The 21,926-nt window shown below is 52.1% G+C and overlaps 1 protein-coding gene and 1 pseudogene across 2 annotated transcripts in view; one reads left to right on the forward strand and one right to left on the reverse strand.

Annotated features, from left to right (window-relative positions):
• The window catches only part of LOC143960201 (uncharacterized), a 71,572-nt gene that overhangs the window by 12,586 nt on the left and 37,060 nt on the right, over positions 1-21,926 (reverse strand). The window lies entirely within an intron of this gene.
• On the forward strand, positions 8,681-14,363 carry LOC143960200 (acyl-coenzyme A thioesterase THEM4-like; annotated as a pseudogene). Its single transcript, XR_013270280.1, has 7 exons — positions 8,681-8,846; positions 10,024-10,124; positions 11,778-11,916; positions 12,006-12,159; positions 12,290-12,400; positions 12,614-12,739; positions 14,054-14,363. The product of XR_013270280.1 is annotated as an acyl-coenzyme A thioesterase THEM4-like (transcript).

The raw sequence follows: 21,926 nt of genomic DNA on the forward strand, positions 1-21,926 counted from the left end.
ACACACACACAGGGATGGATGGATACACACACACACAGGGATGGATGGATGGATGGAGACACACACACACAGGGATGGATGGATGGATGGATGGAGACACACACACACAGGGATGGATGGATGGATGGATGGATGGAGACACACACACACAGGGATGGATGGATGGATGGACACACACACACACAGGGATGGATGGACGGACACACAGGGATGGACGGACACACAGGGATGGACGGACACACAGGGATGGACGGACACACACACAGGGATGGACAGGCATGTCTCACCCTCGGCTTATACACGAGTCAATAAGTTTGCCAGTTTTTTTGGGGGTAAATTGGGGGCCTCGGCTTATATTCGGGTCGGCCTATACTCGAGTATATACGGTAAGTCAAACAGTGATGTCATTTGCAGGCCACTAATAAACAGGAAAGGGACGCATCAAGGGCCCCGGGGTCCCATGAAATTGTACCCACTGGTAGATGTAAAAAAAAAGGAATATATATATATATATATATATACACACTGTATATATATATATATATATATATATATATATATATATATTAGAGCTGCACGATTCTGGCCAAAATTAGAATCCTGATTTTTTTTTTGCTTAGAATAAAAAGTTCACGATTATCGTGACGTAAAATCTTTCACATTATACAAAAAAAAAAATGGGCTAACTTTACTGGTTAGGTTTTTTTTCAAAAAAATTGCATTTGAAAGACCGCTGCGCAAATACAGTGTAACATAAAATATTGCAACAACCACCATTTTATTCTCATGGGTGTCTACTAAAAAAAAAAAAAAAAAATATGTATTGCAAAAATAAATAAATAAATTATTTTAATGTGAAACCAACAAATGTCAGAAAAAGGTTTAGTGTTTAAACTTTTTTCATTTACACACAAAATCCATTGAAAAAAATTTTTCAATGTTAATACTGAAGTTCAAATGATAAAGAATGTTTTGATTCTTGGCAGACTGCCCAGTTTTTCCCTTTCTTTTGAAGGCTGTGGCTTCAGAAGAGCAGAGATAATTCTTTGCATAGAAAGAATTGTGAAACACTTTAGTCAAGATCACGACAGTTCAAATATCCCCCAAATGCAGGGACGTGCAGGGGAGGCAGGACCTCACCTGCCATAAACATTAAAAAAATAAAATCGAGCTTAGAGGGTCGTAGCTCGGTGACCTGGATTTAAAGAGACCCCAAATTTGGGGGGTATGTAGCCTAAGAGTCCATTCACACAGGGGAAACTCCTGATCCGACTTCAGGTCGCCCCTAGTCGCCTCAGGTCGGACAACATTTAAAAAGCAATGTAAGTGAATGAGAGCCGTCTTAATGCACACTACTGAAGTCGCTCCGACTTCAGAAAAGGTTCCTGTACTACTTCTATCCGACTTGTAGGCGACCGGTACCCATTGATTTCAATGGAGATCGCCTCCAAGTCAGATCTCCGTCTATACGGAGGCGACTCTGACAGAATTATCAGCTCTCAAGAGGGCACTCCACGCCAAATTTTTGAAAAAAAATTTGCGTGGGTTCCCCCTCCGAGAGCATACCAGGCCCTTAGGTCTGGTATGGATTCCAAGGGGAACCCCCTACGCCGAAAAAACGGATCCACACCAGACCCTTATCCGAGCACGCTACCCGGCCGGCCAGGAAAGGGGGTGGGGACGAGCGAGCGCGCCCCCCCTCCCGAGCCGTACCAGGCCGCGTGCCCTCAACATGGGGGGTGCCTTGGGGAAGGGGGGGCCACGCGCCCCCCCCACCCCAAAGCACCTTGTCCCCATGTTGATGAGGACAAGGGCCTCTTCCCGACAACCCTGGCCGTTGGTTGTCGGGGTCTGCGGGCGGGGGGCTTATCGGAATCCGGGAGCCCCCTTTAATAAGGGGGCCCCCGGATACCGGCCCCCCACCCTATGTGAATGAGTATGGGGTACAATGTACCCCTACCCATTCACCTGTGAAATAAAGTACAAAAAAAAACACAACACAGGGAAAAAATATTTTATTGCACAGCTCCGGGGGTCTTCCGTCTTCGGGGGTCTTCTCGTCGGACTCCTCCGCTATCTTCTTGTAGCTCTTTTGCTAGCGGAGGAGTCCGGCTTTCTTCTTCCCCGCCGCCGGCCTCTTCTCCCGACTTCGGGGGTCTTGTCCCCCTCTTCGGTTCTTCTGCCGGGCCACCGCGCCTTCTTATAGCTCTTTTAGAGGCGGTGGCCCGGTCTTCTGTCGCCGTCGCCGCCGCCGCCGCCTTCCGTTCTTCTCCTTCTTCTTCTCCTGGAGATGTTGACTCGACAAGCTCTCCGGCCACAATGCCAGGGACGCGCTCCGCTGCCACTTATATAGGGACAATGGGGCGGTGTCACATGGGTTGATGTCACATGGGTTGGTCACATGGGTTGATGTCACATGGTGACCCCGCCCCCTTACCATGTGACATCAACCCATGTGACATCAACCCATGTGACACCGCCCCATTGTCCCTATATAAGTGTCAGCGGAGCGCGTCCCTGGCATTGTGACCGGAAAGCTCGTCGAGTCAACATCTCCAGGAGAAGAAGAAGAAGGAGAAGAACGGAAGGCGGCGGCGGCGGCGACAGAAGACCGGGTCACCGCCTCTAAAAGAGCTATAAGAAGGCGCGGTGGCCCGGCAGAAGAACCGAAGAGGGGGACAAGACCCCCGAAGTCGGGAGAAGAGGCCGGCGGCGGGGAGGAAGAAAGCCGGACTCCTCCGCTAGCAAAAGAGCTACAAGAAGATAGCGGAGGAGTCCGACGAGAAGACCCCCGAAGACGGAAGACCCCCGGAGCTGTGCAATAAAATATTTTTTCCCTGTGTTGTGTTTTTTTTTGTACTTTATTTCACAGGTGAATGGGTAGGGGTACATTGTACCCCATACTCATTCACATAGGGTGGGGGGCCGGTACGGCTCAGGAGGGGGGGGCGCCCGCTCGTCCCCACCCCCTTTCCTGGCCGGCCGGGTAGCGTGCTCGGATAAGGGTCTGGTGTGGATCTGGGGGGGACCCCCACGCCGTTTTTTCGGCGTAGGGGATTCCCCTTGGAATCCATACCAGACCTAAGGGCCTGGTATGCTCTCGGAGGGGGAACCCACGGCAATTTTTTTTCAGAAATTTGGCGTGGAGTTCCCCCTTGAGCTCATTCTCTGCTTGGCCACGGCAAAAGTCGCCTGGCCTGGGGCGACTTGTAAGTCGTCCCAAGTCGCGCTTGAAGTCATCACAAGTCGTTTTGAAGTCGTCCCAAGTCGCGCTGTGATCTTAACTCAAGTCGTGTCCAAGTTGCCTGACTCAAGTCACCTACAAGTCGTGTTGCCCCTGTGTGAATGGACTCTAAAGCCGCGTACACACGTAGCCATCTGTCCGACGTACTTAGTCTGGCGGACTTCCCGCCAGACTGTCCGTCGGACTTTCCAAACGGGCTACTTGCCCACACACGGCACTTTTTCAGCGGACTAATATGGCGTACTAAGTCCGCCGTACTATCCGCCCTACTTTTGAAATGAACGGACTCGCCCACACAAGAAGAGGAAAGTCCGCTCATTTCGAGCGGGTCTCCAGGTAGGCGGGGCCCGCGAAGGAGACGTCGCTGGCCCCCGCCGCCTGGTATGGACATAAAGGGGAACCCCAACGCCAAAAACATCGGTGTGGGGGCCCCCCCAAGTCTACAACAGACCCTTGTCCGAGCACGCTACCCGGCCGGCCAGGAAAGGAGGGGCGAGCGAGCACCCCCCCCCTCCTGAGCCATACCAGGCCGCGTGCCCTCAACATGGGGGGTGCCTTGGGGAAGGGGGGCCGCGCGCCCCCCCCCACCCCAAAGCACCTTGTCCCCATGTTGATGAGGACAAGGGCCTCTTCCCGACAACCCTGGCCGTTGGTTGTCGGGGTCTGCGGGCGGGGGGCTTATTGGAATCCGGGAGCCCCCTTTAATAAGGGGGCCCCCGTATACCGGCCCCCCACCCTATGTGAATGAGTATGGGGTACAATGTACCCCTACCCATTCACCTGTAAAATAAAAGTACAAAAAAAACACAACACACGAGATAAAATACTTTATTGCACAGCTCCGGGGGTCTTCCGTCTTCGGGGGTCTTCTCGCCGGACTCCTCCGCTATCTTCTTGTAGCTCTTTTGCTAGCGGAGGAGTCTGGCTTTCTTCCTCGCCGCCGGCCTCTTCTTCTGACTTCGGGGGTCTTGTCCCCCTCTTCGGTTCTTCTGCCGGGTCACCGCGCTTTCTTATAGCTCTTTTACAGGCGGTGGCCCGGTCTTCTGTCGCCGCTGCCGCCTTCCGTTCTTCTTCTTCTTCTTTTTTTCTCCGGGCGGGAAAAGTCCACTCATTTCAAAAGTACGGCGGACTGGCACACACACGGCCGGATTGTCCGCCGAAATGCGAGTCCGGCGGGAAGATTGGAGTGCAACACGGCATTCTAAGTCCGCCGTACTTTCGGGTCAAAAAAGTATGCCGGAGGCTACACACGGGGGGATTGTCCGGCGGACTTCAGTTTGCCGGACTTTTCCAGCCGCTTGTTTGATCGTGTGTACGCGGCATAAGTCCTACCTCACCACTGGTATTTGGGTCTCCTACAATCTATGGTTCTGGAGATACGGGGCTCCTTGCGCAGCCCGTGTGAAGCTAAATACAGAGTGGCCACTTTAAATACAAGATGACACACGTTTGCAGCTGACTGAGAGGTTGAGCTCACAGTACCTCTCCTCACTTCTTGTCAGAAGCACTAAGCTTAATGAACAGCTTGGAGTCTTGGACCAATGGTAAAGTACCATTGGTCCGCAGTGTCTCCGACAGTGGAGACAGAGGATGCATGGATGGACTGCGCTGGAGGGAGAGATCACCCGTCGCTGGATCAGATCAGCCATCTCTGGACCCTGGAGCGATGATCATCGGTTGCTGGATATCAAGAGTGGATTACCACCACTGGAACCTTTTTTTTTTTTTATAAAGGAATTTTTCAAAAGTGTGCTTGTCTTATTTAACTATTTTTTACACTTTCCTTGTGAAATGGTAGGGGTACTTTTGTACCCCCTTACCATTTCAAACGGGGGGATGCTGGGATCTGGGGGTCCCCTTGTTAAAGGGGGCTTCCAGATTCTGATAAGCCCCCACCCGCAGACCCCCACAACCACGGCCAGGGTTGTGGGGATGAGGCCCTTGTCCCCATCAACATGGGGACATGGTGCTTTTGGGGGGACCCCAACGCATCCTCCCAATGTTGAGGGCATGTGGGTCCAGGAGGGGGGGCGCTCTCTCATCCCCCCTCTTTTCCTGCGGCCTGCCAGGTTGCGTGCTCGGATAAAGGGTCTGGTATGGATTTTTAGGGGGACCCCCCACATCAATTTTTTTAAGGGGTTCCCCTTAATATCCATACCAGACCTGAAGGGCCTGGTAATTGAATTTGGGGGAACCCCACTTTTTTTTTTATCAATGCAGTTTTTAAAACTTTTTTTTGCATTGATCCATGTCCCCTGGGGCAGGACCCGGGTCCCCAAACACTTTTTAGGACAGTAACATTTTATATCTTCTCCTGTCCACCCGAGCTGATGTCACATACAAGCACTCGGGAAGTACAGGAGGGGAGGAGCACGCTACAGCCAATAGGGTGCCAGCCACTTCCCTGCCTATCTCTGCCTGTGTCTGCGATCCTGCTGTCAGCTGCCTGCGACTAACAGTCAGATTGCCACGAAACCCCTGGGGTCCTCTCGTGGAACCCCGGTTGAGAACCACTGGCCTAGAGGGAGGGGAGAGAGCTGATCTCTAGGGTTGGGCGAACCCAAACTGTAAAGTTCGGGTTCGTACCGAACTTTTGGCTTTTTGGGTCCCGAACCCGAACAATTGACTGTATGTTCGGGTTCGGGTCCGGTGTTCGGCGATGTAATGAAGCATTTTAAAAAGCCCTGCAGCAGCCAATCAACATTCGTTTAACTGGTGTGCCCTTAGAAGCCATCACAGCCATGCCTTCTAATGGCATGGCTGTGATTGGCCAGTGCAGCATGTGACCCAGCCTTTATTTAAGCTATAGGCACACAGCACAGCACAGCACGTCACTCTGCTTTAGTCAGTGTAGGCAGGGGAGGGCTGACAGCCTTAGGCCTGGGGGGCAAGTCCAGTCACGTGGCCCACTTTAACCCCAAATAAGTTCACTATCTATGCCCACCTTGTATTACAAGGTTACCCATGGCTAGTGGCCAGCAGAGCCCTACAGGCCATGATAAGCTCCCAGCAGGACCTACAGGTGCATGGCCAGCTCCCAGCCTGTGGGTCCTGCTGGGCACTGGCCATAGCCAGTTTCCAGTAGGACCAACAGGCAGCGGTGGTGCGTCCATAAAGGCGCATGAGCGCTGCCCCCCTGTCACTCGCTCTCTCACATAGATAGATTGCATGAATCTATATATGGTTGCTGCTGCCGCCCCCTATTCATGTGCCTGGTCCTTTGTTGGGCGCCATGCATATGAATTACAGCGGTGGAGTTTCTTTGGAAATGCCTGATTAGAGCCATGGGCTCAAATAGGCTTCCTGATTAGAGCCATGGGCTCTAATAGGCTTCCAAAAGGGAAAACAGCGGGCACACTGCTGTGCATTCGCCGATTACTTATTGGTGTGTTAGAGAACCGAAGACATTGCTTTCCTAACACTGACCTGGCTCACAGCCAATCAGGTTGCTCAGGTCATGTTACCTGTCACCTAATTGGCTGAAACAACAGGCGCCGCTATTGGACGCCTGATGGGAGGAGAGGACGGGAGGAAAAGAAGTGCAGGAGACGCATGAAGGACCCACTCGTTGTCACCTGCTGCCCCACAAGACAGGGCAAGTGCAGGGCAGAAGGCAAGCGGGTGGCACACTGTCACACTGGCAGCATTTGATTGGCACAGTGGCTGCGAATAATTTTTTTTTTTCACATTTTTTTCAGTTTGCCCCCCCCCCCCCAAAATATTTTAGCACCAGCCGCCACTGCCAACAGGCCATGATTAGTTCCAGCAGGACCCACAGGGAATGGCCAGCTCCCAGCAGGACATCATGTACTGTACCATTCCCGAGTCTTTTCTGCAGGTGATCCCTCTGTGTAATGCGGGGACAAGGTCATCCAGTGCCCAGGCAAAGATAGCAAACTGCGCCCCCCCCCCCCAGGTGGAAGAGGGAATAGGGGTAATAGTGCCATAATGTTTGTGACATGCTGTGGGGTCACTGGAAGGCATTTCTGTCAGTTTGAGAAGGACTGATTGATAACTATGTCAGTGCCATCCAGTGCACTGCGATAAAATGTAGAATTACTGTATATTATTGCAGCTTACTGCACCGCACCTCTGGACGGTACTGCAGTGTAAATGGGGCACATAGAGAACAGCTGTATTCTATGTGCTCTAGCAGTAAATGGTATTTTTTTCAGTGTGGAAAAATGCCAGTCACTGCACTAGTGTGAAAAAGCCCAAATTCTGTAGTATAAGTTAATGGAGAGTGAGGGGCTGCATGTGTTAGACTGAGGCATGATTCTGACAGAACTATTGTATTAGGCAAAAGTAAGCTGGGATGGAAAGGGTGTCAGCCCAAGTACATGTGTGGAATGCCCAGAGCTGAGAGACTACAGTGATTTATATGAGGAGAGCAGAATTACAACACAGGAGAGAAGATAAAATGAATGGGAAAAAGATAAGTGAATTGGTGCAAGGAGAGTGTGACTTACCTACAGCAAGATTGTACTGACCAGGAGAGATGAGTGCACAGAGGGAGGGGGAGGGGGATGAAGCATGAGTGAAATCAGCCTGGAATAAATGAAAGAATCTGAACAGAAACAAACGTGATGTGTCCTGAAAGGAGAGAGAGGTTATAGGAGAGCAGCCAGTAGGAGAGTTAACACAGCAGCAGGAGAATGATAGCTTGAAGTTGCTGGCTGACCGGTGTCTTGTCAATTAGGGTCCTCCATCAGATGCTGTCCTCTGCGTACTGCGCATGCGCAGTACACAGGAGCACAGATTCCGAAAATTGCCGAGGACGAACGGCGCCTGCGCCGTGAGTCCAGGTTCTATCCCCACTATCCAAGTGGACATAGAGTTAGAATAAAAAAGAGCCGAGCGCAGCGAGGCCGAGCCCGAAGCGTGGCGAGCGAAGCTCGCCCGCGAGGGGCCCTCTAAAATTCTAAACCCTATGTCCGCTTGGATAGTGGGGCTACCTCCTCCACTCACGGCGCAGGCGCCGTTCAGCTTCGGAGATTTTCCGAAGCTTCGTCTGCTCCGTACTGCGCATGCGCAGTACGGAACGGACACATATCGATGGCCGGACTCTATTAGGCAGAACACCGGCCCCCCTGTGAAGTGATGGGTCTCTCTGCCGGTGTTGTAAAATTTCATGCGACCCGTGATTTTCGCTCACCCCGTCACTTCCGGTGAGGCTACGTCATTCGCACAGCTGACGGCGGGCCTTTACTGCGCATGTGTCAATCCCCTGCCCTTAACAGCGCATGCGCTGTAGATTTATTATCACGGTGGAGAAAAATTATAGCCTCGAGTGGGCGGAGACTTGCGGGTGGGCGGGCGGAGCTGAACAGATGCTCAGGACGTCAGCAGCAGCCCCGCCCACCCTAATAACATGCCTCTGAATATTAAGTGGTGGTGAAAAATCATACTCAAGTGGGCGGAGATTTTCTCCAGGCGGAGGCTTCAGGAAAATGTCTCCGGAATCAGGGACAGGTGTGAATAGAGACGAGTCCTGGAAGATGCTGATAAAAGGGACATTGGTGGAATGGAAGGGGTTTGGAGAGGAGGTTGGCAGGGGAGCTGTTTTGGTCTAAAGCAGCAAAAGAATCACAACTCCCAGCAGGTGAGGGGGGGCTGAGTTCTGGAGCTTGTGGGCTTTGCTGGGACTTTGTAGTTCAGTTCTAGGTGGAGGAAGGATACACAGAGCATGCTGGGATATGTAGTGCTCCGGTGTGGGGGAGGGGACATGCTGGGATATGTAGTGCTCCGGTGTGGGGGAGGGGACATGCTGGGATATGTAGTGCTCCGGTGTGGGGGGACGGGACATGCTGCGATATGTAGTGCTCTGGTGTGGGGGAGGGGGACATGCTGGGATATGTAGTGCTCTGGTGTGGGGGAGGGGACATGCTGGGATATGTAGTGCTCCGGTGTGGGGGAGGGGACATGCTGGGATATGTAGTGCTCCGGTGTGGGGGGACGGGACATGCTGCGATATGTAGTGCTCCGGTGTGGGGGAGGGGACATGCTGGGATATGTAGTGCTCTGGTGTGGGGGAGGGGACATGCTGGGATATGTAGTGCTCCGGTGTGGGGGAGGGGACATGCTGGGATATGTAGTGCTCCGGTGTGGGGGGACGGGACATGCTGCGATATGTAGTGCTCCGGTGTGGGGGAGGGGACATGCTGGGATATGTAGTGCTCTGGTGTGGGGGAGGGGACATGCTGGGATATGTAGTGCTCCGGTGTGGGGGAGGGGACATGCTGGGATATGTAGTGCTCCGGTGTGGGGGGACGGGACATGCTGCGATATGTAGTGCTCCGGTGTGGGGGGATGGGACATGCTGCGATATGTAGTACTCCGGTGTGGGGGGATGGGACATGCTGGGATATGTAGTGCTCCGGTGTGGGGGACGGGACATGCTGGGATATGTAGTGCTCCGGTGTGGGGGAGGGGACATGCTGGGATATGTAGTGCTCTGGTGTGGGGGGATGGGACATGCTGCGATATGTAGTACTCCGGTGTGGGGGGACGGGACATGCTGGGATATGTAGTTCCCCGGTGTGGGGGTGGGGAAATGCTGGGATATGTAGTGCTCTGGTGTGGGGGAGGGGATATGCTGGGATAGGTATTGCTCTGGTGTGTGTGTGTGTGTGTGTGTGTGTGTGTGTGTGTGTGTGTGTGTGTGTGGGGGGGGGGGGGGGGACACATGCTGGGATATGTAGTACTCCTCCAGTGTGGGGGATAATGTATAGATTGATGTCGGTGTCCCTGTCTCATCTCCTTCCTGTCTCCTCTCTCAGGCACCATGCTGTACGAAATCTCCAGGATCATCCAGGGCGGCGCTGCCGTCTGCCGCCACGCCTCCACCGCCGCCAGGGTAGAGCATGAACACCTATTCCCTGTGAGTACTGATTGGTTGGGGGAGGGGTTAACCGCCTGGAGTGTCCCCAGTGGGGGAGGGGCATGCCACCTAATGTGCGCGCTCTGCTGCCGGACGGAGCCCCATAGACACTATGCCTCTCTGGATATAAATTTGGATACATTTGTAGCCATTCGGATGTATCTGAATCTCGGAGATGAAATGGTAACACATTTTTGTTGAAATTTAATTTACGTTCATCGTTTTCTCACCCATTCCAAATTATTTATGTACGACTTGGATTCGGATCGTTTGGGGGGAGGGGGAGAAACAAAAAGGTCAACCGATTCGAATCCTGTGTCAAGAAATAGCTGGTTGCTAAAGGGGGGGGTGGCCGCCGCCGCCTCCTTAACAACCAATGAGTCATCAGCTGTCAGCGGGCTTCCCTACTGGCTGAAATGTAAAACACCCCACCCCCTTTGTGACATCAACAGCCCAGCGTTACCTGGTTGGTGATGTCACAGGGGCGGGGCCACCCCTTAGCCATGTAAGAACCGTCGGACATTCAACAGCGTGGAGCGTTCGAAAGGGGTTTTTATTTATTTTTAAATTTTTTGGGGTGGAAAGGGTAGGGGTACTACGTACCTCATACTCATTCACATAGTTGGAGGTAGTGTGGGATCTGGGGGGGACTCCTTTGTTTTTTTGCTAATACCCCCCCCCCCCTTTCCTTGCCTGCCCCTCGGTCTGCATCGGATAAGGGCCTGGGGGGGACTTTTTATTTACTATTTTTGATCTATGTACACCATACTCATTCACATAGGTGGGTAGGGCGGGATCTGGGGTCCCCCCCCCACAACCACCAGCCAGGGTTGTTGGAAAGAGGCCCTTGTCCCCATCAGCATGGTGCTTAGGGCAGGGCCCTGGTATGGTGACCTGGTATGGTTTGGGGTGGGGGGGCACTTGCTCATACACCCCCCCTTCCCCCCTTTCCTGGGTTGCATGCTTGGATAAAGGTCCGGACCCCTATGCTTTTTTTTTTTTTTTTTTTATTCCTCTTCCCCATCGGGGGGGGGGGGGGGGGGCTGGTGCCCATGCAGGGTTGGTTGTTGGGGGGGGTTTGTTTTTTTTTCCAGGATTTTCTATTGCCAGCACTCATTTGTTTTTACGTTTCAGCTGTCAGTGGGGAATCCCGCTGACAGCCAACGAGTCGTCGGTTGCTAAGGACGTGGCGGACGGCGCCCCCAGCCCGATCCTTAGCAACCAGCTATTTCTTCACACAGAATTTGAATCATTGATCGTGTGGTGTTTGTGTTTTGTTTTGGGTTTTGTTTTGTTTTGTTTTTTGTTTTTTTTATTTTGTTTTTTACGAGTTCAAATTGTTTTTCAAAAAATTGTGGAATCCGTCAGAAAATGAATAAACAAAATTAAAATTTTTAACTAAAATTCTGAAACCAAAATTTGGTAACGTAAGAAATTTGAATGTTCTGCTCACACCTCTAGTGCCGCTCACACCCTGACCGCGGGACGGTGATCGCTGTCAGTGGGAGGTGATCCCAAACATCTGCTTCCTATAGGCTGAATATCCACCAAAGACTCCACCCAGAATGTCTTCTTTTTAACCCTCCCAATCATAGAAAAGCCAAAGCGAAGGGCACAGGTCTGACATCTGTTTATTTATTTTTAAATCTGCAGGCCGCCCTCCAACCGCGGGACTACGCCGTGCCCAACCCCACCTGGAACCCCGAAACCAAGAGGCTGTACGAGGAGCTGAGCCGAGACCCGAGCTGGAGGAGACTTCCCTCCTACGAGGAGTTCGCTGGCAGCAGATCGAGTACAAGAATAAGAATAGTGTTTGGCTGTGGTGGGGGATGACATTAGAGTGTAAGCTCCTCTGGTGACCTCTGACCTCCTCCTGTACAGGTATGAGCCTGGAGGCCGACGGGGAAACTCGTTTCTTCACCAGGAACCTGGACCAGGAAGGAATCGGCTTTGAGTATTGTATGTTCTATAACGAGGCGGAGAAGAGGACAGTCTGCATATTCCAGCCCGGGCCCTATCTGGGGGGCCTCGCAGGGTGAGCATTATTTTCTTTTTTCTTTTTTTTTTTTTTTCTTCGCAGAGCCTACCCTAACCAGAATCCTTTGGTTCCTCGGGCTCTCCTTGTTCTCCTTCCACCTCTCGCGTCCCCTCTTGCCTTCTTCTAGGTACACACACGGGGGCTGCATCGCCACCATCGTAGACTCCACCGTGGGGGCGGGAATTGTAAACAGCATCGGACCGGCTATGACCGCCAACCTGAACCTCGACTATCGGAGGTAAGCGCCCAGGGGGGAGAAGAGGACCTACCTGACACTACATGGTTGTCAGGAGATTGTACAATCGATGGCCGGCGGTGATGATGTGGTAGTGACAGGGGAAGAATAATATTGGGGAGACTCTCGCGGGGGGGGGGGGGGGGGGTAGGAGTTGTTGATGTTCTGAAGCTGTGATAGCAGAGAGGTGTAATGAGGTTCTCTTTGTGTCTGTAGTCCGATTTCCTCTGGGATCCACAGTCCTCATAGACAGCCGAGTGGAGAAGGTCGACGGTCAGAAAGTCTACACCAGATGCCAGGTCCGCAGTCATGACAGCGCTGTGCTTCACAGCGAGGCCACCGGTGAGGACTACTGCTGGGAAATCTTCATTCTGTAACTCCATTCCTTCCTCTCTTGTCTCTCCTGTCACTCATCTGTGGTTTCTGATCTGTCGCTCCTGTCATTGCTCTTCTGTCCCTCCTCCTCCTCTGCCATTCCTGTTTCTTGTCTGCTGTTCCTGACTCTGCTCCTTTGTTGCTCCTCTGCCGGTGCTGGCGTTGCTCCGCTGCCATTCCTGTTTCTTGTCTGCTGTTCCTGTTGCTGCCCCTCTGCCATTCCTGACATTGCTCCTCTGTCCCTTCTTGTTGCTGCTCCTCTCTCCTTGTCTGCCGTTCCTCTGTTGCTGCTCCTCCTCTGTCTCTCCTGTCATTGCTCCCGACGTTGCTCCTCTGCTGTTCCTCTTCATTGTCTGCTGTTCCTGACGTTGCTTCTCTGCCGTTTCTGTTATTGCTCCTCTCTTCCTCTGTCATTCCTGGTGTTGCTCCTCTGTTGTTGCTCCTCTGTCCCTGCTGTTGCTGCTCCTCTCTCCCTCCTTCTCTGCCGTTCCTAGCATTGCTCCTCTGCCATTCCTCTTGTTTCTTGTCTGTTGTTCCTGTCGCTGCTCGTCTGCCGTTCCGGTCGTTGCCAATCCTGTCATTGCTCCTCTGCCATTCCTTTTTGTTTGTTTCTTGTCTGCTGGTCCTGACACTGCTCCTTTGTTGCTCCTCTGCTGTTCCTGTTGCTGCTCCTCTGCCATTCCTGACATTGCTCCTCTGTCCCTCCTTGTTGCTGCTCCTCTCCTTCTTCTCTGCCGTTCCTCTGTTGCTGCTCCGCCTCTGTCTCTCCTGTCATTGCTCCCGACGTTGCTCCTCTGCTGTTCCTCTTCATTGTCTGCTGTTCCTGACGTTGCTTCTCTGCCGTTTCTGTCATTGCTCCTCTCTCTCCCTCCTCTGCCATTCCTGGTGCTGCTCCTCTCTCCCTCTTTCCCGTTCCTGGCTTTGCTCCTCTGCCATTCCTCTTGTTTCTTGTCTGCTGTTCCTGTCGCTGCTCCTCTGCCGTTCCTGTTGCTGCTCCTCTTTCCTTCTCTGCCATTCCTAGCGTTGCTCCTCTGCCACTCCTGTTTCTTTGTCTGCTGTTCCTGTCACTGCTCCTCTCTCCCTCCTCTGCCATCCCTGTTGTCTGCTGATCCTGTTGCTGCTCCTCTCTCCCTCCTTCTCTGCCATTCCGGTTTCTTGTCTGCTGTTTCTGTTGCTGCTCCTCTCTCATTCCTCCTCCTCCTCCTCCCTCCTCTGCCTTTTCTGTTGCTCTTGTTGTTGTTCTGACAATTTACACTTTTTTTTTTTTTTTCTCTCCTCCAGCTTTGTACGTTATGTTGAAGTCAGGAGAATCTGAAGCCCGACTATAATTTGCACATCTCAGACCTCAAGAAATGTTACAGATTCTGTTGGTTGGCAGCTGCACTTTGTACTGTAATGTATCCTGTCTGTCACTAGAGGGCAGCAGATCCCGTACCATAGAAACCCTCCTGGGAGAACTTTTTTATAATGTACTCACCGCTCTCTTGGATTGATCTTTTGTAGCGGTCCCTTTTTTCTAGGTGCAATGACCTCAAACCCGCCCCCACCATGTACCCGTTTTTGTACAGCCCTGTTTTTTTGCCTCCTCCCAACCAAATGTAATTAATAATCGTTCATAATTATTGTATGTGACGTTTATTTAAACTGAATAAATACAGAAAATATTTTCACAGCATTTCAAGTGTTGCAAATACCTTCATTGTATCTTCTTCATCCTGGGGACCGTTCCTCCTCTCGCTTCATCCTCGGGACCGTTCCTCCTCTCGCTTCATCCTGGGGACCGTTCCTCCTCTCCTCATCCTGGGGAACATAACTCCTTTTGCCTCTTCGAGGGAACCATTCATCCTCTCTCCTCATGCTGGGAACCATTCCTCCTCTCTTCTCACCCTGAGGACCATTCCTACTCCTCATGCTGGGGACCATTCCTCCTCTCCTCTTCTCACCCTGAGGACCATTCCTACTCCTCATCCTGGACACCATTCCTCATCTCTCCTCATGCTGGGAACCATTCCTCCTCTCTTCTCACCCTGAGGACCATTCCTACTCCTCATGCTGGGGACCATTCCTCCTCTCCTCTTCTCACCCTGAGGACCATTCCTACTCCTCATCCTGGACACCATTCCTCATCTCTCCTCATCCTGGAGACAATTCCTCCTCTCTCCTCATCCTGGAGACAATTCCTCCTCTCTCCTCATCCTGGAGACAATTCCTCCTCTCTCCTCATCCTGGAGACAATTCCTCCTCTCTCCTCATCCTGGAGACAAGGATCCTGGATGAGGAGAGAGGAGGAATTGCCCCCAGGATGAGGAGAGAGGAGGAATTGCCCCCAGGATGAGGAGAGAGGAGGAATTGCCCCCAGGATGAGGAGAGAGGAGGAATTGCCCCCAGGATGAGGAGAGAGGAGGAATTGCCCCCAGGATGAGGAGAGAGGAGGAATTGCCCCCAGGATGAGGAGAGAGGAGGAATTGCCCCCAGGATGAGGAGAGAGGAGGAATTGCCCCCAGGATGAGGAGAGAGGAGGAATTGCCCCCAGGATGAGGAGAGAGGAGGAATTGCCCCCAGGATGAGGAGAGAGGAGGAATTGCCCCCAGGATGAGGAGAGAGGAGGAATTGCCCCCAGGATGAGGAGAGAGGAGGAATTGCCCCCAGGATGAGGAGAGAGAGGAGGGATGGTCCCCAGGATTAAGAGAGGTATCTCCCCAGCTGGACACAGACACCAGTTCAACCTAACAATGGTTATCCCCATCCTCTCCATGCCATGTACAATCACCCCCCATCCTCTCCATGCCATGCGCCATCATCCCCCATCCTCTCCATGCCATGTGCCATCTGTTATCCCCCATCCTCTTCATGCCATGTGTCATCATCCCCCATCCTCTCCATGCCATGTGTCATCACCCCCCATCCTTTTCTTTGTTCTTCTCCTGTTAGACACATCCTGAGCCCGGAAGTCCCATCTTCTCCCCCATACCTGAAACTAGACAAGAGAAGTTGGCATTGTCCTCCACCTGAGGCTGGGGACCCCTGAGTTGGTGGACACTTTGGGGGGGGGGGGCAGCCTTGTATATGGGGATTCCACCATTCTATGGATCGGGGGCCCCTGTATATTGTTCTCTGCAGCCTTGTCAGCCGGTCCCAGCCACATTGCTACCCATTAATAGACGCTCACAGACCAGCACCTGGTAGAGACGTGGCAGGAGGGACTCCTAAGGGTGAGTGATGGCATGTAAACCTGCAAGACCTAGTGAACCCCTAGAAGAGTGAGTGTGGCTCCACCCACCATATTCTGGGGTCACCGATGAGTCCGGACTCCATATTCTGGGGTGTGGGGTCACCAGTGAGATCAGCCTCCATATTCCAGGATCACCAGTAAGCCCGGCCTCCATATTCTGGAATGTGTGGTCACCAGTGAGATCAGCCTGCATATTTTGGGGTCACTGATGAGTCCGGACTCCATATTCTGCACTGTGGGGTCACCGCTGGAGCCAGCCTCCATATTCTGGGGTGTGGGGTCACTGGCCTCCATATTCTGGGGTGTGGGGTCACCGGTGGAGCCGGCCCCCATATTCTGCACTATGGGGTCACCGCTGGAGCCGGCCTCCATATTCTGGGGTGTGGGGTCACTGGCCTCCATATTCTGGTGTGTGGGGTCACCGGTGTAGCCGGCCTCCATATTCTGGGGTGTGGGGTCACTGGCCTCCATATTCTGGTGTGTGGGGTCACCGGTGTAGCCGGCCTCCATATTCTGGGGTGTGGGGTCACCGGCCTCCATATTCTGCACTGTGGGGTCACCGGCCCCCATATTGTGCACTGTGGGGTCACCGCTGGAGCCGGCCTCCATATTCTGGGGTATGGGGTCACTGGCCTCCATATTCTGGGGTGTGGGATCACCGGTGGAGCTGGCCTCCATATTCTGGGGTGTGGGGTCACTGGCCTCCATATTCTGGGGTGTGGGGTCACCGGTGGAGCTGGCCTCCATATTCTGGGGTGTGGGGTCACTGGCCTCCATATTCTGGGGTGTGGGGTCACCGGTGGAGCTGGCCTCCATATTCTGGGGTGTGGGGTCACCGGCCTCCATATTCTGCACTGTGGGGTCACCGGCCCCCATATTCTGCACTGTGGGGTCACCGCTGGAGCCGGCCTCCATATTCTGGGGTATGGGGTCACTGGCCTCCATATTCTGGGGTGTGGGGTCACCGGTGGAGCTGGCCTCCATATTCTGGGGTGTGGGGTCACTGGCCTCCATATTCTGGGGTGTGGGGTCACCGGCCTCCATATTCTGCACTGTGGGGTCACCGGCCCCCATATTGTGCACTGTGGGGTCACCGCTGGAGCCAGCCTCCATATTCTGGGGTGTGGGGTCACTGGCCTCCATATTCTGGGGTGTGGGGTCACCGGTGGAGCTGGCCTCCATATTCTGGGGTGTGGGGTCACTGGCCTCCATATTCTGGGGTGTGGGGTCACCGGTGGAGCTGGCCTCCATATTCTGGGGTGTGGGGTCACCGGCCTCCATATTCTGCACTGTGGGGTCACCGGCCCCCATATTCTGCACTGTGGGGTCACCGCTGGAGCCGGCCTCCATATTCTGGGGTATGGGGTCACTGGCCTCCATATTCTGGGGTGTGGGGTCACCGGTGGAGCTGGCCTCCATATTCTGGGGTGTGGGGTCACTGGCCTCCATATTCTGGGGTGTGGGGTCACCGGTGGAGCTGGCCTCCATATTCTGGGGTGTGGGGTCACCGGCCTCCATATTCTGCACTGTGGGGTCACCGGCCCCCATATTCTGCACTGTGGGGTCACCGCTGGAGCCGGCCTCCATATTCTGGGGTATGGGGTCACTGGCCTCCATATTCTGGGGTGTGGGGTCACCGGTGGAGCTGGCCTCCATATTCTGGGGTGTGGGGTCACTGGCCTCCATATTCTGGGGTGTGGGGTCACCGGCCTCCATATTCTGCACTGTGGGGTCACCGGCCCCCATATTCTGCACTATGGGGTCACCGGTGGAGCCGGCCTCCATATTCTGGGGTGTGGGGTCACTGGCCTCCATATTCTGGGGTGTGGGGTCACCGGTGGAGCCGGCCTCCATATTCTGGGGTGTGGGGTCACCGGCCCCCATATTGTGCACTGTGGGGTCACATATTATAAGATCAAAAACAGGCAGTGGTAAAAAAAAAAAAAAAAAATCTTATAGTAAGTGCATATAGTGGCTCTCCTACTATGTATATTCATTGTGGCCAAAATTGGTGTGTTTCTTGCGTAGGACCGCTGAGCCTTGTTGTTCACAGCTTGAAGCCATGATTTTTCTTCACCAGTGAAGAAAATCTTGGGGTGGGCGGGGACGTTCTCACCATCTGTTCAGCTCCGCCCGCCCACCCGCAAGTCTCCGCCCACTCGAGGCTATAATTTTTCTCCACCGTGAGAATAAATCTACAGCGCATGCGCTGTTAAAGGCAGGGGATTGACACATGCGCAGTAAAGGCCCGCCGTCAGCTGTGCGAATGACGTAGCCTCACCGGAAGTGACGGGGTGAGCGAAAATCACGGGTCGCATGAAATTTTACAACACCGGGAATAGAAGTTACCTGCTTCGCTGCTCAGTTCCCTCCAGTCTCTACCCACCAGACTACAACTCCCAGAATGCAGTGCAGCAGCAACACAGCCAATCAGCGGCCGACTTCCTCAAAAAAAAAAAAAAAATGTCAGCAAACAGCCTGTTTTGATTAAAAGTTAGACGGCCTGGGGGGAGATTTCCACCCTGCCCCCCGGCCCAGCCCGCCCCTGAGTGTAGGGAAAGGTTCCTGGCTGCTGCTGCTGTGAGGGAGAGAATTACATGATAGGAAAGTGTTAGTTGTGTTTTACACTGCACTGAGAGAAAAGACAGTGTAGGGCAAGGTTCCTGTTGCTGCTTTGAGGGAGAGAGAATTATCTAGGAGTCCAGATTCAGAAATCTATTCTAATAACTCAGCGATCTACATAGATTTACCTTGTTGGGTTGCAGTGCACAGTCTTTTTACACTGCCATGAGCCCAGTGCCAGAGAAAATATAACTTTTATCTGCAAGCTCAGTGCACCAGCACTGCATATGTTGCTGTGAGATGCACCCTGTACATACTGTGGGTGTATTCTGCTATTGCAAAAACACCCATTTAGTGCAAAAAAAAAACATTGCAGTGTTTTCTGCATATGTGGAGGTGTGTGTTACACAATTTATATATTTTTCTTCTATTGTGCTATTAAAAAAATTTTTTTTAGGGCAAAAGCATTTTTTTTGAATAGCATTTTCAGAATTTCTGTAGCTCAGAGATACACCGTTTACATACTCTGGATGTATTCTGCTATTGCAAAAACACCCATTTAGGGCAAGATCCTAAATTTGGAAAATATGAGGAAAGCATCAAAGAAGGGATGTGGCTCCGGTCGTGGTGCTGCTGGTGGAGCTCCTGTTGCAGGGAGAGGGCGTGGTCGATATGTGCCAGTTACACGCACAAGTGAAACAACATCCTCGGGTGCGAGTAGGTGACAGAGCAGCGGTATTTGGTCAGGCCTAATGCGGCTGTACAAATGTTGAGGCCAGGACAAGTACAGACGATAGTAGATTGGGTTGCTGACAGTGCCTCCGGTTCCTTTACATTGTCTCCCACCCAGTCTCCTGATGAAAGATCGGAGTTGGCACCAGCAGCCGATGTCCATCAGTCTTTCACATCACCCCCTTGCAAATCAGCCAAGCAGTCTGAGCCCCAAATCATGCAGCAGTCTCTTCTGCTTTTTGATGACCCTGTTAGCAGGGTTTCCCAGGGCCATCCACATAGCCCTGCCACAGAAGTGGAAGAGATTGTGTGCACCGATGCCCAACCACTTCTGTTTCATGATGAGTAAATGGGAGGACCATCGCAGCACGTCTCGGATGATGACGAAACACAGGTGCCAACTGCTGCTGCTTTCGCAATTGTGCAGACCGACAAGGAGGGCAGGGGTGAAGACTGGGTGGAAGATGATGTGGAGGACGATGAGGACTTGTTCATTCTGCTTCATTCAGTAAAAATGGTTGCTTATACCAATGTAATCCACTGCTATAAGCAATCGTGTGTAAAAAAAAAAAAAAATCCTGATCACTTCCCCAGAGTAGTAGTAGTACTATGGTAACACTGTATTGCTCTGGTCAAGGTGTGTTAAAAAAAAAAGAAAAAATGTAATAATTTTTTTTAAATGTAGAAAAAAAATCTTAACAGCTAAAGGAGCAACTTACAGAATCTGAGGTATCAGCGCACAATAAGAATGGTCAGATCCCTGTATGAGCCTGCAGCTGCTGCGCTGCTAGAGACACTCATACACTGTCAGGTCTCCGCTCCCTTAAGCGTATCATCACTGCCACGTGACTTTCTCAAAGGGTTGCTGGGCTGGGCTGGACTGGGCTGCAGGACAGTATTCCAACATAACGACCCCAAACACACCTTAAAGACGACCACTGCCTTGCTAAAGAAGCTGAGGGTAAAGATAATGGACTGGCCAAGCATGTCTCCAGACCTAAACCCTGTTGAGCATCTGTAGGGCATCTTCAAATGGATGGTGAAGGAGTGCAAGGTCTCTAATGCCCCGTACACACGAGCGGACTTTTCGACATCCAAACTCCGACGGACTGAGTCCGTCAGACTATCCGATCGTGTGTGGGCTGCAACGGACTTTAGCTTCGCAAAAGTCTGACGGACTTTAGAAATGAAGCATGCTTCAAATTTTCCCGACGGAACTCCGCCGGACCCGGTCCCCTTCGAAAAATTCGCTCGTGTGTGTGCTACTCCGACGGACTAAAACCGACGCTAGGGCAGCTATTGGCTACTGTCTATGAACTTCCTACGTCGAATCCAGTCGTACGTCATCACGTTCGACTCCGTCGGAGTTTGGTGTGATGGTGTGTGGTCAAGTCCGTTCGGTCGAAAAAGTCCGCCAGAACTCCGTCGAAACTCCGGCGGAACTCCTTTGGAGGTCTGTCAGACTTAATCCCTCTCGTGTGTACGGGGCATAACACACACCAGCTCCGTGATTGCATCATGGAGGCGTGGAAGAGGACTCCAGTGGCAACCTGTGAAGCTCTGGTGAACTCCACGCCCAAGAGGGTTTAGGTAGTGATAGTTAAATAATAGTGGACACACAAAATATTGACACTTTGGGCCATATTTGGACATTTTAATTTAGGAGTGTACTCACTTATGGTGCCAGCGGTTTAGACATTAATGGCTGTGTGTTGAGTTATTTTGAGGAGAAAGCAAATGTACACTGTTGTACACTCACTACTTTACATTGTAGCAAAGTATCAATTCTTCAGTATTGTCACATGAAAAGATATAAAATATTTACAAAAATGAGAGGGGTGTATATATATATATATATATATATATATATATATATATATATATATATTAAAGGATTAGCATCAAATGTAGAGCTTGAAGGACACCATCACTCGCTGGTTCTTCTTTTTAAGGGCTTTGTTTGCCCACTTTTATTAAAAGAAAGTCCATCAAACAAAGATAGGTTTCCCTCGCAGAGGTTTCAGCATTCCTTTTCATCAACAAAACTACATTCAGCCTAGTAGGCTCTCACTTGCAGCACTGCTGCTCTGGCCTTACACTCCAGGCCCTTGTCTGTCTCCTACAGATTGTTTCACCGACCACCTTGGTGCACACAGCTGGCAGCCTCCTGCTGTACTGGCTCCCCCGTGGAGCCCTCCTGACTCCTGGTACTCAGACTTCCTTTCTGCCAGGGTGGAGCCCAGAACCATGGTCAGGTCACTACTAAAATATAAATATAAATATATATATATATATATATATATATATATATATATATATATACACACACATATATATACATATATACTACCACCATTCCAACCTTCAGGAACCAGAAACCCCTGCCACAGATGCCCACCAGTGACTCCTTACACGTGGGTGACCCGCCACAGCCACAAGGCCCCTTGTAGACCATCCTGGAGCCCCAGGAACCACATATCTATTACCACTGCGGAAAGATGTACCCCATCCCTTCTTAGATAAAGACCAACGTCTTTCTCCAACTCGCAATGGAGCACCACCAGCCCCCCATTGCGGACTACAAACTTTGCCACTGCTTCGTTTACACGTTCCACTGACTGTGCCCCC

The sequence above is a fragment of the Lithobates pipiens genome, unplaced genomic scaffold, assembly GCF_037356315.1.
Source record: "Lithobates pipiens isolate NorthernLeopardFrog02 unplaced genomic scaffold, aLitPip1_a1.2 Scaffold_8, whole genome shotgun sequence".
NCBI classification, from domain to species: domain Eukaryota; kingdom Metazoa; phylum Chordata; class Amphibia; order Anura; family Ranidae; genus Lithobates; species Lithobates pipiens.